Raw genomic sequence first — 13,572 nt, forward strand, 5'->3', positions numbered from 1 at the left:
AGTCAAGGGTCACCCTCTGTCAGTTGGAGATCAGGTCCTGGTGGCAAACAAGGGAGCCAGAGGAAAGCGAAAGCTTTCTGATAAATGGGAGCCTGTGATGTACACGGTGGTTGCCTCCAAACCTGCTCTCCATATTTATCGTGTTAGAGATTGTCACGGCAATGAGCGTGTGGTGCATCGCAACCTCCTTCTTGACGTGAACTTTTTACCTGTGGGGATGACCTTGGATGGGAATGTGAACCGCCAGGTTGATAGTGTGGTTCGAGTCCCCCCGGTTCCTGATTCACATGGAACAGGAAGATTTAGTGAGGCTCCTAGTGCTGTTCCTGCTGAGCCTTCCCTACCCGACTCCCTGTCCTGCAGTGATGGGGATGACCGTACTGCTTCATGGGTTCAGGATGTGTCCTTGGCTCCATCAGTTGGAAATAGTGACCTGCCTCATGACTCTGAAAACTCCTCTATGGAAACAGGGGTACTGGCGACTGCTGGTTCCTTACCTCATCTTCCTGATGCTGCTGGCTCTGTTCATCCTCCAGACAGGGTGGGTGAGGATGTTGTTCGCCGCCTAACTTCACGCTTTGGGAGGGTAATTAAACCAGTCTGTCGCCTGATAGAGTCCATGGCCGTCATTGAGGCGCTTTATGATAAGGATAATGTTCAAACTGTTATTGACGTGTGAGTTTCCAAATTCTCATGTGATTCCTGCCATTGGCTAGGATTGTATTTGTCTTGGTTTGCATAAGCTTCAGTACCATTTATGTGTTTACTCTGTATGGGGGGGTGTAAAAGGCACCTCTTGTTGTCCATGGAATACTGTGAGATTTTGCTGGGCGTCGAGCGATCTCTAGTCTCCTGACCCTATTGTAGGGTAGCTGTTTGGCTGATGTGTTACATTGTTGCAAAAATAATAAAATAAAATTGTACTGCTACTAAGTGTCTTTATCACTGTTTTTTATTTTGTGTAATTCTAGGGGGGTGAATGTAACCTGGTTGTTGTTATAATTACACAAAATGTCTTTTTTTGTTGTTGTTTGTATTGCTCTCTACCTGACCGAAAAGCTGTCATTGTTTTGAATGTGTTACTTTAAGAACAGTAGCCCCTCCTTTTTATTTCTTCTTCTATGGTTTTGTCTTTAAAATGTTTGCGTCCCTTAGGCCCTCCCCTTTTGTCATGTTGTCCTGCGGGAGAGGTGTGTCCTATTTACTTTCTATCTAAATACTTCCAGTTTATTTGTAGATTTATTAAGTTGATTTCTGTTATGTATTTTTGTTTGTGTAGGACTTGGAGCGGGCAGCTTGTAACTATTGTTTTTCTGTTGGATATTTTCGTCAGGTATGTTGTATAAAAAAGGTTTATTTTATTTAATGTGAGACATGATCCCCGCCCTTTTGTCATGTTGTCCTGCGGGAGAGGACTTGGAGCGGGCAGCTTGTAACTATTGTTTTTCTGTTGGATATTTTCGTCAGGTATGTTGTATAAAAAAGGTTTATTTTATTTAATGTGAGACATGATCCCCGCCCTTTTGTCATGTTGTCCTGCGGGAGAGGACTTGGAGCGGGCAGCTTGTAACTATTGTTTTTCTGTTGGATATTTTCGTCAGAATAAATCTTTGAAAGCCAAACAGAGTCACGGCCTGACTAACATCTGATAACCAGCACAACGCAGAAGGGATCCGGTTACACTAAGATGGCCGAGTCAATCTCCAGGCGTTGATCCAAGAGAGAATCTGCGGCAAAACTTGAAGACTGGTTGACGTCCGCCATCGAATCAGTAGAAAAGAGGCGGAGAAAATGTCACTGTGTCTGTAAAGCTGTTTGGAGTCAGACGCAGAATGACTCCAGACGTTTGCTCCACAAACAGTTGAATAATGAGGGACAAAAACAATTTTACACCAAAAAAATGTAAAAAAAAAATCTGAATATATAGCTACCCACCAGACTGTTTTGGTCTATCACATATAAAATCCTAATGAGGTACATGGAAGTTTGCGGACGTAGCACAGCAAAAAGCCGAAGGACGTGAATACTCTCGCGTGTCGCCACGGCAAATAAAAACACAGTTTGACATTTAGAAGTACAGCGCTTGTTGGCTCGTCCAAACAAAAGCAGAGAAAGAGAAAGCTGCAGGAAGCGCTTCGCCTGGGACAATGGTTGCAGAATAAAAGCAAAGCTGAAGTACTGGTTTTTACAAAAGGTGTAAAAATAGCTGCAGAACTAATGGCTTGAATCAGAAAATAAAAGTACTGCAGGAGAACAAGCTCTTTCCCTTTGTACTAAATAATCTTGGTGAGATTTACCTTTACATTTTCGACACAAAGGCAAGTAGAAAGCCAGCAAAGCATCTCCTGTGACTGTGTCTGTTTTGTTTTGTTTTGGAGCAGTTTAACTTTCTCTCAGCCCATAAATCCACAATATTAGGTGCAGTTTTGAGACCAAGAATTTCCTCCATAAAAAAAATAAAGAAATACATGTGTGTATATATAAACAACTAAAACAGCAGCCTGAAGCTGTGTCTGCTGCTTCGCTTGCCTTAACTCTGTCTGACCAGCACCGTTGTCACCAGGACCCAGTGGAGCTGCTTCCTCCACGCCGTACAAAGACACAGCAGTGCTCCGGCGGGAAGCGGCCGCATCTAAAGTCAACATGGCGGCCGCGTTCCCAGGCTTTGGAAATTAAAAGGCGTAATTAGGACTGCTGACATCTGATGGCCGAGCTGCAGGACGGGATATCAATATGGCAGCATGGTATTTAGGAAAAGTCCCACTGTCTTTAATAAATGTTACAGATATGTTTGCAGCCTTGTTTTTTTTTTCTTCTTCTTCTTCTTTTTTGTTTCTAATTAAATCTATAATTATGGGAAATGTTTGCTGTGATTGCGGGTTGAATCTGAAAGAGAAACATGACTTTGTCCTCGAAACGCAACGTGCCGTGTTGTCTTGAGTGTCGTGTTCTCGTTCTCATGTTGTTTGTTCTTCTTATCTAGTTCCATTTATTTATTTTTAGTTGTACTTCTATTCATTTTATGTTTATTAGGTTATTATCCCGTGTCGGCCTGTGTTGTTATAATTGCTCTCTGTCATTCATCCATCACCCCTCACATCTGTTCGTTTACTCGCCCGCCCAGTTTCCACTCCTCCCTGGTGCTGAAGCACTTGAAGTTTTGGTCATTAATTTTCTTTTTCTTTTTTTTTTTTTTTACGTCATTCATTCAATAAATATGAGTAGCTCATGTAACAGCCAAAGAAATCATTTATGAAGAGGAGCAGAAAGAAGCTATAGAACATCTCTATCCATACAGAGAGAATATTAGCTGTTCAACTCAGAAGAACATTGCAGACATATTTCAAATACACGACCAAGTATCAGATTATTCAGTGCCATAATCGTGTCATCATAATCATTTTCACATTTCTTTTAAATGGAGAAAGAGGCTTAGAATGTCTTATTATTTCCATAAACCAACACCTTAAACTGAAAAGCTTCGTTCCGCCGCCGTCCGCCTTTTTTTTTGTCTCACTTCCTATTAAGGTATATTTGCTTTCTCTTTTTTTAATCAATCTGTTTTAAATGTCACCGGTGAATCCTTGCTGGATTTTCCTTTGTTTACTCCCGATTCCTTCCAAGTTATTCAAGGCTGGATCTGTTGTTTGTTCTCGGTGAAAAACCTCCTGCTCAGATTGGCTTTTTGACGTTTTCTGACAGACTGGCCTGGATTGAGGTCTGGACTTTGACTGGGCCTTTAAATATGCTTTGATCAGGGTCTCTTTTTTCATGTCAAATTAAAATTTTAAATCTTACTTGTTGCACTTTTTGTACAACTTTGTGTTGGTCTAGAACACGTGTCAAACTAAAGGCCCAAATCTGGCCCCCCAGTGCTTTTTAGGTGGCCACCTAGAGTCCGGAGGCCCACATAAAAATAACCTTTTGTGTGCTTAAATACTATTTTATCAATTGAATCAAATCAGTTTTCATCTGCATACTGCCAAATTACATCAATGTCAAAGATGTTCAATATTATTTCATTTTAAAGAGGCAGTATTATGTGAAATTGGCTTTTTTGAACTTTGTGTCACATTATAATGTTATTCCTTAGACTTAAACACACCTGGATTGTTGCTTTGATTCTTTCATGAATGTTTATGTGAATGTTTAATCTCCCATGGAAACCGTTCAGCTCTGAAAAACTCTTGGTTCAACTGAGCGCCGAGACAAAGCTCCTCCTCTGAGCTACAGTTTCCTCCACTCAGCTCCTTCAGACTAGCCAGCAGCAATTAGTAAACACCTGGTGGAACTGCTGACCTGCTAAGCTCACTATACCAGATTCTCAGTGAAAAATGTTGCGAAAGGGCTAATAGAGGAGCCATGTCGTGCTGACTTCCTGAAGGTTTCAGAAAGAGGAGGAGCTTCTTAAAGTGACTGAGGCCTTAAATTACAAAGTCAATTACAAGTATTGAATGCAGCAGCTATTAATATTTTAAGTTTATTAATGGGTTCTATCTTAATGGCACAACTGGCCCTTTGAGAACATTAAACATCTTGGTACGGCCTAATCCAAACTGAAAACGAGTTAGACACCCCTGGTTTAGAAAATCCCAGCGAAACACGTTTGATACTTGATTTTGGGGGGAAACGGCGGATGTGCTTTTACAAAGCATTGTAGTTAGTATCTTTTTCAGCTTTTCCTTTCGAGCACCGCGTTAAACAGGAAACAAACGTCTCCGACGTGCTGCACACAGAGGCCGCTTTCGGTCCTCTGGAAAGAGGAGAATCAGCTGATCTTTTTTTTTTTTTTTTTTTCCAGCTGCTGGTTGCAGGTGCTCCCTGTGGACTCGTTGTCAAAGAAATGGGGCCTTATGTGTCTCCACTTAGTTCCTACGCACTCCCCATCCAGCACCACAGCGCCACATTCAGGGACGCTCTCGCCCTTGACACACATTCCTCCTCGCGTTCATTCATCTTTCCGAAAATGCACTTTGCCATTTGGGCTCGTTTTCCACGGGTCGTAACACGCCATGCAAAAGAAAAGAAAAAAAAACAAGAAACCATCAAGGAAGCCATCTATTGTTGTTTGGGCGCTGTAAAAACATTTGACGCGCCCATGATGTGAGGTCCCGTAAAGAAAAAGAGCGTTAATTGTGGTTTGATTTAGTGTTTTCCTATCTTTTTTTCCCCCTCCTTCAAACTGGTGCGTTTGTATCTTAATTCACAAAAAGTGTCCTCTGGCGTCTTCATTATCCCAATCAGCCAAGACCAACCCCTCCGCTCTGCCGCCACCACAAAGCCTCCCCTCTTTTTTCACAACTATGCCTGCAATGTTCGCTGTTGCTGTGGCAACCTTACGGCCAGCCAGGCATCTCTCTCGCTCGCTGCCTCGCTCTGTGGGATACACAGTGACTTCTGTCCCCCACCTCACGCAGCTGATGGAGGATTCACTGCTAGGTGCTGCGGAGTAGAAAGGTGCATGCACATGCATCCCCCACTTTTCTTCTTCTTTTTTTTTTTTTAACTTTCGTACCCCAGCAGTGATCCACTCGCATGTGAAAACACAACTCTGCAGAGGTTCAACTGAGTTTCCTTTTTTGGTCTGAAAGAGAAAATCGTGTCCAACAGCAAGAGGGCTTTTTAAAATGGTAATAGCTGTGTCCTGTGTTAGAGAATAGGGACTGAGTGCAATAGATTACCAGCACAGTGTGACAATGTAGCTCGAGTCAAGGACGTCAGCCGCATGGGATGAACCGTCTGGTTGGAAGTAGAGCAAACCAGGTGGAATTTATAGGTTGAGGAGGTTAGATTTAGTTTCTGTTGTAAAATAACTTACTTCTACTGTAGTTCAGACATCTCTGTTTCCAGTAGATTGAGAAAATTAGCTGGAAATAACCGGAAAGTTAACTTGTCTATGTCTGATAATTAGTCCACACTGGGATTCAAGTGTGGAATAGTTGCTTTTGACGAGTTAAAAATGTATTTATTACAATTTAAATAAAAAAATTAAAATGTGCAGTATATATACAAAAATAATCACCTAAACAAACACAATGAGGTTTTATTATGATTGATTGTTTATTTTCTTTTTAATAGTTTGTCTACAGGCTTCCTTGGAGAGGCGGGGTTCACCCTGGACAGGTCGCCAGTCCGTCGCAGGGCAACACAGAGACAGGACAAACAACCACACCTAAGGAGAATTGAGAGAGCTCAATCAACCTGACAGTCTTGGTTTTGGACTGTGGGAGGAAGCCGGAGTACCCGGAGAGAACCCACAGCATGCACAGGGAGAACATGCAAACTCCATGCAGAAAGACCCTGGGTCGGGACTCGAACCCAGGACCTTGTGTTTTAAATTTTGTTATGAAATGTGGTGAAATTGAGCTTGTGTCCAGTTTGTGTGCGGTCTGCAGAGATTTCAGCTACTCTGTGGAAGCGCTGTGTGGAGGGAAGGTCCGCCCTGGCAATCATCTCTGCAGGCCTAATTTGCTCGTTGTTGTATGGACCCGACACGTTTTGTGGAACGAGCCAAACCACACGGCGACGGACGGGAACAGGAGAGACTGAATAATTGGCAGCGTAGACGATGACCAGCTGCTCCTGTGGGACGTTGTAATTCATAAAGGATGCGCAGTCCACAATGTGAGGATCATCTCCGTTGGGTTATAGATTGGACTTTTTCTACCCTTTTAATAAATGAAACATTCGTTTAAAAATCTACATTGTTTGTCCTTCACTCTGATTCTTTTCTACCAACTACATTAATTTGACGATCAACAGCACTTAAGTGCGGCAGAGGAAATCGCGAGGACTCTGTAGAGAATGCTGTGGTATTTTACGTTTGCATAACAAAACGCAACTGCATTATCTTCTTCGCTCAATCTGCAGCCGCTGTCGGTGTTTTGCAGGCAGGAGAAGCTGAGTGTTTGGGTTTGGTGAAAATACGTTTAACCCAGTTTATTACCCACCACACACACACACACACACACCCACGCACACACACGCCCACACACGCACACACACACACACACACACGCACACGGGCTGCAACGCCTTCTATTTCTGTGAGCGTTTTTATTCTGCGTGACGCTGAACCTCTGAGCAAGTGTTAAGCAGAGAAGGTGAGGGAGCAGATAACCCCTTGCTAGTTTTCCTTTCCTCTTGAGGCATCAGTCGCCTAAGACTGAGATTACCTCTCTTTGGAAAAAAAAACCAAAACAAAACATGATGCTTCTGCAAACTCTCTGAAACTGTAACGTCGAACATGAATCACGTCGGTTAGAAATACGGATCGCGTGTAAGTCCAACTGATGAACAAATGGGATCCAGTTTGAGTTTATTTGTGCGGCGCGTCTCAGCGACAAGGCAGCTCCAAGTGTTTGACGCCGCAACAACGTCACGCAGTCACCAACTGTGAAACCAGCGATAAACGTTACATTTTGATGCATATAAAAATATATGTATATAAATATGTTGATCAATGTTCCACTATAGCTATACATGTCTGTACCTGAGAGGTCTGGAAGGTTGAAACAGCAACAGCAACATCTTTAACTAAGCCGTTCAGTGATTTGTAGACTAACAACAGTATTTTAAAGTCTGTTCTCTGAACTACAGGGAGCCAGTCTTATTAGAACTGGGGTGATGTGCTCTTATCTGCCTGGTTTTAGTGAGAATGCGACCTGTGAAGACACTACTGCAGTAATAAATGTGTCTAAAGATAAACTAATGAAGAAGTTTCTCTAGATCTTACCGAGACATTTCATCCCTGGAAATGTTCTTCAGGTGACAGAAGACCGACTTTGTAACTGTATTCATGTGACTCTGAGGGTTCGGGTCAGAGTCCATCACTACACACAGATTTTGCGCCTGATCTCTAGTTGCTAGCCCTATCCCTAACATAATTACACACTGGCACAGATTTTTGTTTTTGTTTTAATGTATTAACGAAAAGAAACACACAAAAAAACAGGGAGTTTGAAGGGTCAAAGAGTTATTTATGCACACCGATTTTGAAATTTCTGGTAACACTATATTTGAAGGGCTGCGCATAAGACGACATGACGCTGTCATAAACATGACATAACATCTGTCATGAACAAGAAGGACTCTTCATGGTTGTCTATGACTGTCGTCATGAAGTGTCATTTGGTAAATAATGGCACTATAGAACACAAAGTTCTATTAAAATTTGCATTTAAAGTCCATTAAAAGTGTCAACTTTGTGTTAAAAATGTCATTATTTACCAAATAACACTTCATGTCAACAGTCATAAATATTGATGAGGACTCCTTCATGTTCATAACAGGTGTTATGTTTATGAGAGTGTTGTGTCAGTGTTATGCACACCCCGTCACATAAAGTGTTACCGGTTTTTTCTGGTTTTCAGGCTCTTTGCTGGTACTCAGACACTGACTGAATTTATTACCAATGCTGTCACAGATGTGCGAAAAAAGCCCTAAAACGCATAAACTTTATTGTGGCAGCACATTTCAGAGTCAACCAGGATGCAATGAGGAACTCCATCATTCGGGAAAATAGCTACGATAGCTACACCTATCACTATATGTGCAATTATAATGCACTTATAAATGCATTGTAATTACACATAAAACTGATTACGTGTTACGTTGTAAGGCACAGCTGTACAACACACAACATATTATGACAAAGGCATGGTGTTACGCTATAAGGTGTTCATAACTCATGTTTCCTCCATCAGAAGTGGTAGAAATCTATAGAAATAAAAACAAACAGTTTTGTTAGCTTTGAAGCAAATGTGCTTTTATCTCCACAGCTGTTGTTTGGGGCTCCTTGTTCCCGTTCACCTTTGACATCAACACAAGCGATGATGCAAGCAGACCAAGAGGGCCCGCTGTCCCATGCTCCTTTTGAATCAAAGTGCGGGGGAAGCGGTTATGCCTTTGTCATGTCGGCTGAAGCTCATCAGCTTTAATTGCCCGGTTCTGTCTCGCAGGAGGCTGTTCTCAGAGCGCAAACGTTTGGCCTCCACTTCGCCGGGACGAAATGTTCCGTTCCTTAACGAGATCTCCTTGACTCTCCGGTCAAGGGCCTCTTCAGACTCGCAGGAGGAAGAAGGATAAGAAAAAGCAGGTGCGGTCTGAAGTTCTCGCCAGAGCAAAGCTTCTCGGGGAAACAAACAGCTTAGTGCTGAAAGGGGTTCGTAATAAGACTTGGACTACGACATTTATTTTCTTGATTAATTGCTTTTCAAAACTGGCGCTGTTTGGAGACTGACATGAAAGTTTTGTTTGCTTAAATCACCATCAAACCAGTTTGCATGCAGTAACTACCAAGTTTTACACACTGATAAAGGAGACTGAACTATGGGGAAACGTTGGTTTTGCATTCCAGACACAAATCATCCTGATATGCAAATAAAAACAGCTATTCAATCGTAATTTGAAAAAGTGCCGCATTTAGGCTTTATGAGAACAAGGTGATCTTCTCCGTCGGGTATTCTTTCGTCTGCTTCCATCTGGCTGACTGATCTTTTAAAAACAACAGAAGCCTCTCCAAGCTTTAAAACGTTGTTGTTGCGCAACCCCCCCGCCTTCTTTCTCTACTCTACTTCCTCTTCTGAGAGGTGAGATGTGCTACCAGCTCTCCATCTAACGGGTTAATTGAGTTTCCTAAATCTGCCGGGATTTACCCTGTCCAGAAGTAAACTCTGTTTAAGCTGATGTGGAGAAGCGATTCGCCTGGTTCCTGACGAACTACATCCAGGTGTCCCAACCTTCTTCCCCCTGTGAATTAGCCAGACTGAGCAGCCTGCAGCCAACTAGTTTCACAGAGCACGGTCGCTCGTTCTCTATTTTACAACTTGCATTTGTTATTGAACCAGGTAGGTTTTAGTGACTCAGCGAGTCCCAAGGATGTTGTTTTACATTTGGGCTACCAGCAACCTAAAAACATTTTCCACTTCTTCCTCTCCAGAATCAAACATCATAGCTATTTTACAACCATCAAAGAACTTTAAGGTGACTCATTAACTGAATGTTCACAACATCTTTTAGATTTTCTTTATGCTAAATATTTTATTAGTAAGGCAGTTTTGCAAGGGTCAGTACAGCTTAATTCAGTAGCAGAAATAATCAAATAAGTAAAATCAATCATCTAGTCTATCTTTCCCTACTGCTGACACTGAGAACTAAAAAAGGGAACCTTTGAGAGAGACGGACGGAGTTTGGCGTTTCGAACCCCAGACCTGGCCTGATGATGAAGAAGGTGCTGCAGCAGGAGGAGGAAGTTGATCGATGAAGGCAGGGATCTATGTAGGTCTGATGAGCTTCTTCTCCGCATGGATGGTGAGGTCACACAGGACTTGGTGCTGGCAGGAAGGAAGGCACCAGTTCTTCTTCTTTGCCTTTGTTCTTTGTCTTTGTCTTTGTCTTTATCTTCATCTTTGTCTTTGGGGTCTGAACCCAGCCGATGAGAGAAGTGCGATTTGAAGCCACAGGTTGTGGGCCAGACGGGTTGGTCTCCATGAGCAGGACAGTCTTCGGCTCTGTGGCCCCGGCTCTTCTTCAGCTGCAGAGTTCTTTGTCCATCTCGATCTTGGCTCAAAGCTGCCTGGAGGATCCAACCAAAGGTTCCTCTTTTGCACCCACCTTTTATAGGGTTTATCCACCCTTTTGGTGCGTTTGCATTGGCTAGCACTGTTGCTGTGCTTGTTTTATTGGCTGACTGCTTGGACAGATGATCTCATATCCATCACTGTCTTACAGACATTATGTCTTGATGTTTGTGCTAATGTCTCAGGGTTGCTCAACCTCCTATGTCCATTGCCTGCACAACCTTTTCTCTGAAACGTTTACGTTGTTCAACACCCTGCTTCCAAATAAGGCGTTGATCATCTCTGCTCTCCTGTTAGTTCCCCCTTTTCCCTTAACCTTTCACCTTTCACCTACCATCTACCTCCAACGTATCAGTGATGTTTAATTGCAGTTACACCTTTCTACACCATTTCAAGTTCAATGTCAAAATCACATTTATATCACATTTATTTTCTTTAGCTTCTCTGATTTAGCATTCATTTATAATTTTATAACCATAACTTATTAATTACTCTTATTATAATCTTAATATGAGTTATTACAGATGTTTTCTGAAAAGAAACCAAGAATAATCCATGATTCTAATTATTTAATACCAAAGTTACATGTTACTTGTTTTTCTTGTAAGTGTTCCCACAAATGTAAGTGTAAGTATTATTACCAGTAAACCAATATTAATATAAGTATTTTACTTTGAATTTTATCAAATTACTCAAAAATGTTTAGATTTTCTTCTTTAAAACTTTCATGCTTTGAAATAAGGAATAGTCTCAACTAGGCCTGTCACGATAGCAAATTTTGCTGAACGATTAATTGTCTCAAAAATTATTGCAAAAAACGATAATATAGTTTGAAGACCTTTTTACACTGAAAATGATGTAATAATGTATGTGATTTCTTGCCAAAGTTAGATACACTTTATTTTCAAAAGAACACTAAACACTGGAACTGGTAAACAAAACAAACAAAACAACCAAAAACAAAAATAAAATGGATTCTCAGTGTCCATTAACAAAAAATGTACTGGAAAAAAAACTAAACATAAAGCCAAAGTGTAAATAAATACTGCATTCAACCAAAAGAGGGCAGATTATGAAGTGTGTATATTATGTTGCCCTTCAGTAATAATTAGATTTAAATAGAGAAGATGGGCACATCGACTACCTGATGCAATAGTTCACACTACATGATTTTTTGCCCAGATTTTTCCCCTTACAACAATCTTAAAACGTTGGTCTTTCTAAGATTGTGTGGTGTGTTACGGTAGATCATCGTTGCCGCTCCGATCTAAATCAGGGATTTTCTCCACTGGGATCTTAACGCAGCTTGTTGAATGTGACAGGCAGCCAATCAGAAAGCGCGGATTCTCCTCGTGTTTTCTGAGGGGAAATTATGGAGGGGAATCCCAAACAGCTGACACGGCGCAACCCGAAGTCCAGCAGACATTGGAGATGATATGTGGAAACAACATTAATGTTTATTCAACATGCAAAGAATATAGAAATGACAAGGGGAGGAGTTGGAGCGAAACCGGTAACTTTTCAGTTGTTCTTCGTTAACGTGACGTAAACAGGTTCTAATGATTTTCATTCAGTCAGGACTTTACGCTGACACTAGCCACATGCATTGCAGGTAGATTGTAGTAAAGCATTGATTAATGCCTGGTTTTAAAATTAGTTCACTGGACTTGCAGCCATTATTTTGTGCCCAGTGTTGGACACCACACGGCAGGACCGAACCCGATCGAACCGTTATACCTAGGATTTCTGTCGGCTAATGTGTGATCTGTCAGGTTTTGAAAATGGGCCGACAATCGGCCGACAGCTCTAAGATCGTGTCGTGTGCGCTGGGCTTTACACTAAGGAAATGAGGAAGGGAGGAGTCAAGAGATACAGCCGGCATTAGGAGAGCAAGCTGAGTAGTATAAAAGTTGAATGGTGAAAATAGCACAAAGTATGCAGGAGAAGAAGCGTGGCGAAATTTACGGAGCAACCAGGAAAGTGGAACTCAATAGTGTGAATGAATGCCTGCAGCATTCACACTAATAAAAATGTGTAGGGGGGTAAAGTGGAGGGACCAATGGTTCCCTGGCCCAACCTGTTCTGGCGAAGCTGCGCAGGTCACTTCCAGTTCAGACTTGTGGGAATAATGTATTTAGTGCCCACAGATTATTTATTTTCATAGCGCATGCTCACTGTGACCTATTAGTACCCCAGCAACAGTTGCCATGCTGCTGACAATGATGTCATCAGCCTGATTTCAAATGATGTCAGTGCCAGGAGGCCCTTCTAAGGATGCCTCTGTGATGTCATAGTCCATGACATCACCAACTGATCAGTTGAGTCTCCGGTCAGTCAACACAAAATTCATTTGGACACTTTAGCTGACGGAATAAAGATGAGCAACGAAAGCGACGTTTATGTGAGACCCAAGGTCTCCTTTTGGAGCAAACTCAGAAAGACGTGTTCTAACAGAGTTCATCCTGGGCAAACCACCCCAGACTATAGGAAGAAGAAATTTCTCAGCGAGCTTCTTTGGAAAATAATAGAGAAAGTGGCAGACGGCCCCACCATCCATCTCGTCAGAGAAATCTTTGTAGAACAGCACAAAAAACTTTTGGCCTTACTGGTGAGGAAAACAGGTGAAATAAACGTGGACGTACTTTCAGATGTAGCAGAGGAACTGAGCGAACGAATTTTTCAAAGCATTGCGAGGGACGCGTTCCACTATGCTTCAGGTCTTAATTTAATTGCCCTACTAGACTACCCAGAAGGACATGCATTTATCGTAAGAAAATTCAAACACCACTTGGAGGATCCGGTTCCTAAAAAGAAAATGTTTACGACTACAAAAATGAAGATCAGGAGGACATTGTTTCCCAATGAAGATTTGTACAGTGATGAAAATTGCCTGAGTGAATCTTACACTCAGGCAGATATGGAACCAGAAGAGTTTTTAAAGGACGCTAATGAAATGGGATTTAAACGGGGAACTGAAGCTCAAAGAAAAAAT

General features: G+C 41.9%; 1 protein-coding gene and 1 long non-coding RNA gene across 2 annotated transcripts in view; one reads left to right on the plus strand and one right to left on the minus strand.

Moving 5' to 3' along the window:
* LOC102224004 (semaphorin-4B) overlaps positions 1-13,572 on the minus strand; it is a 101,641-nt gene that overhangs the window by 75,695 nt on the left and 12,374 nt on the right. The window lies entirely within an intron of this gene.
* Positions 1,327-6,704, plus strand: LOC111608432. Its single transcript, XR_002752655.1, has 3 exons — positions 1,327-1,467; positions 1,602-2,744; positions 6,079-6,704. It is a non-coding gene; the product is annotated as an uncharacterized LOC111608432 (long non-coding RNA).

This window comes from Xiphophorus maculatus, chromosome 4 (assembly GCF_002775205.1).
Source record: "Xiphophorus maculatus strain JP 163 A chromosome 4, X_maculatus-5.0-male, whole genome shotgun sequence".
Lineage (NCBI taxonomy): Eukaryota > Metazoa > Chordata > Actinopteri > Cyprinodontiformes > Poeciliidae > Xiphophorus > Xiphophorus maculatus.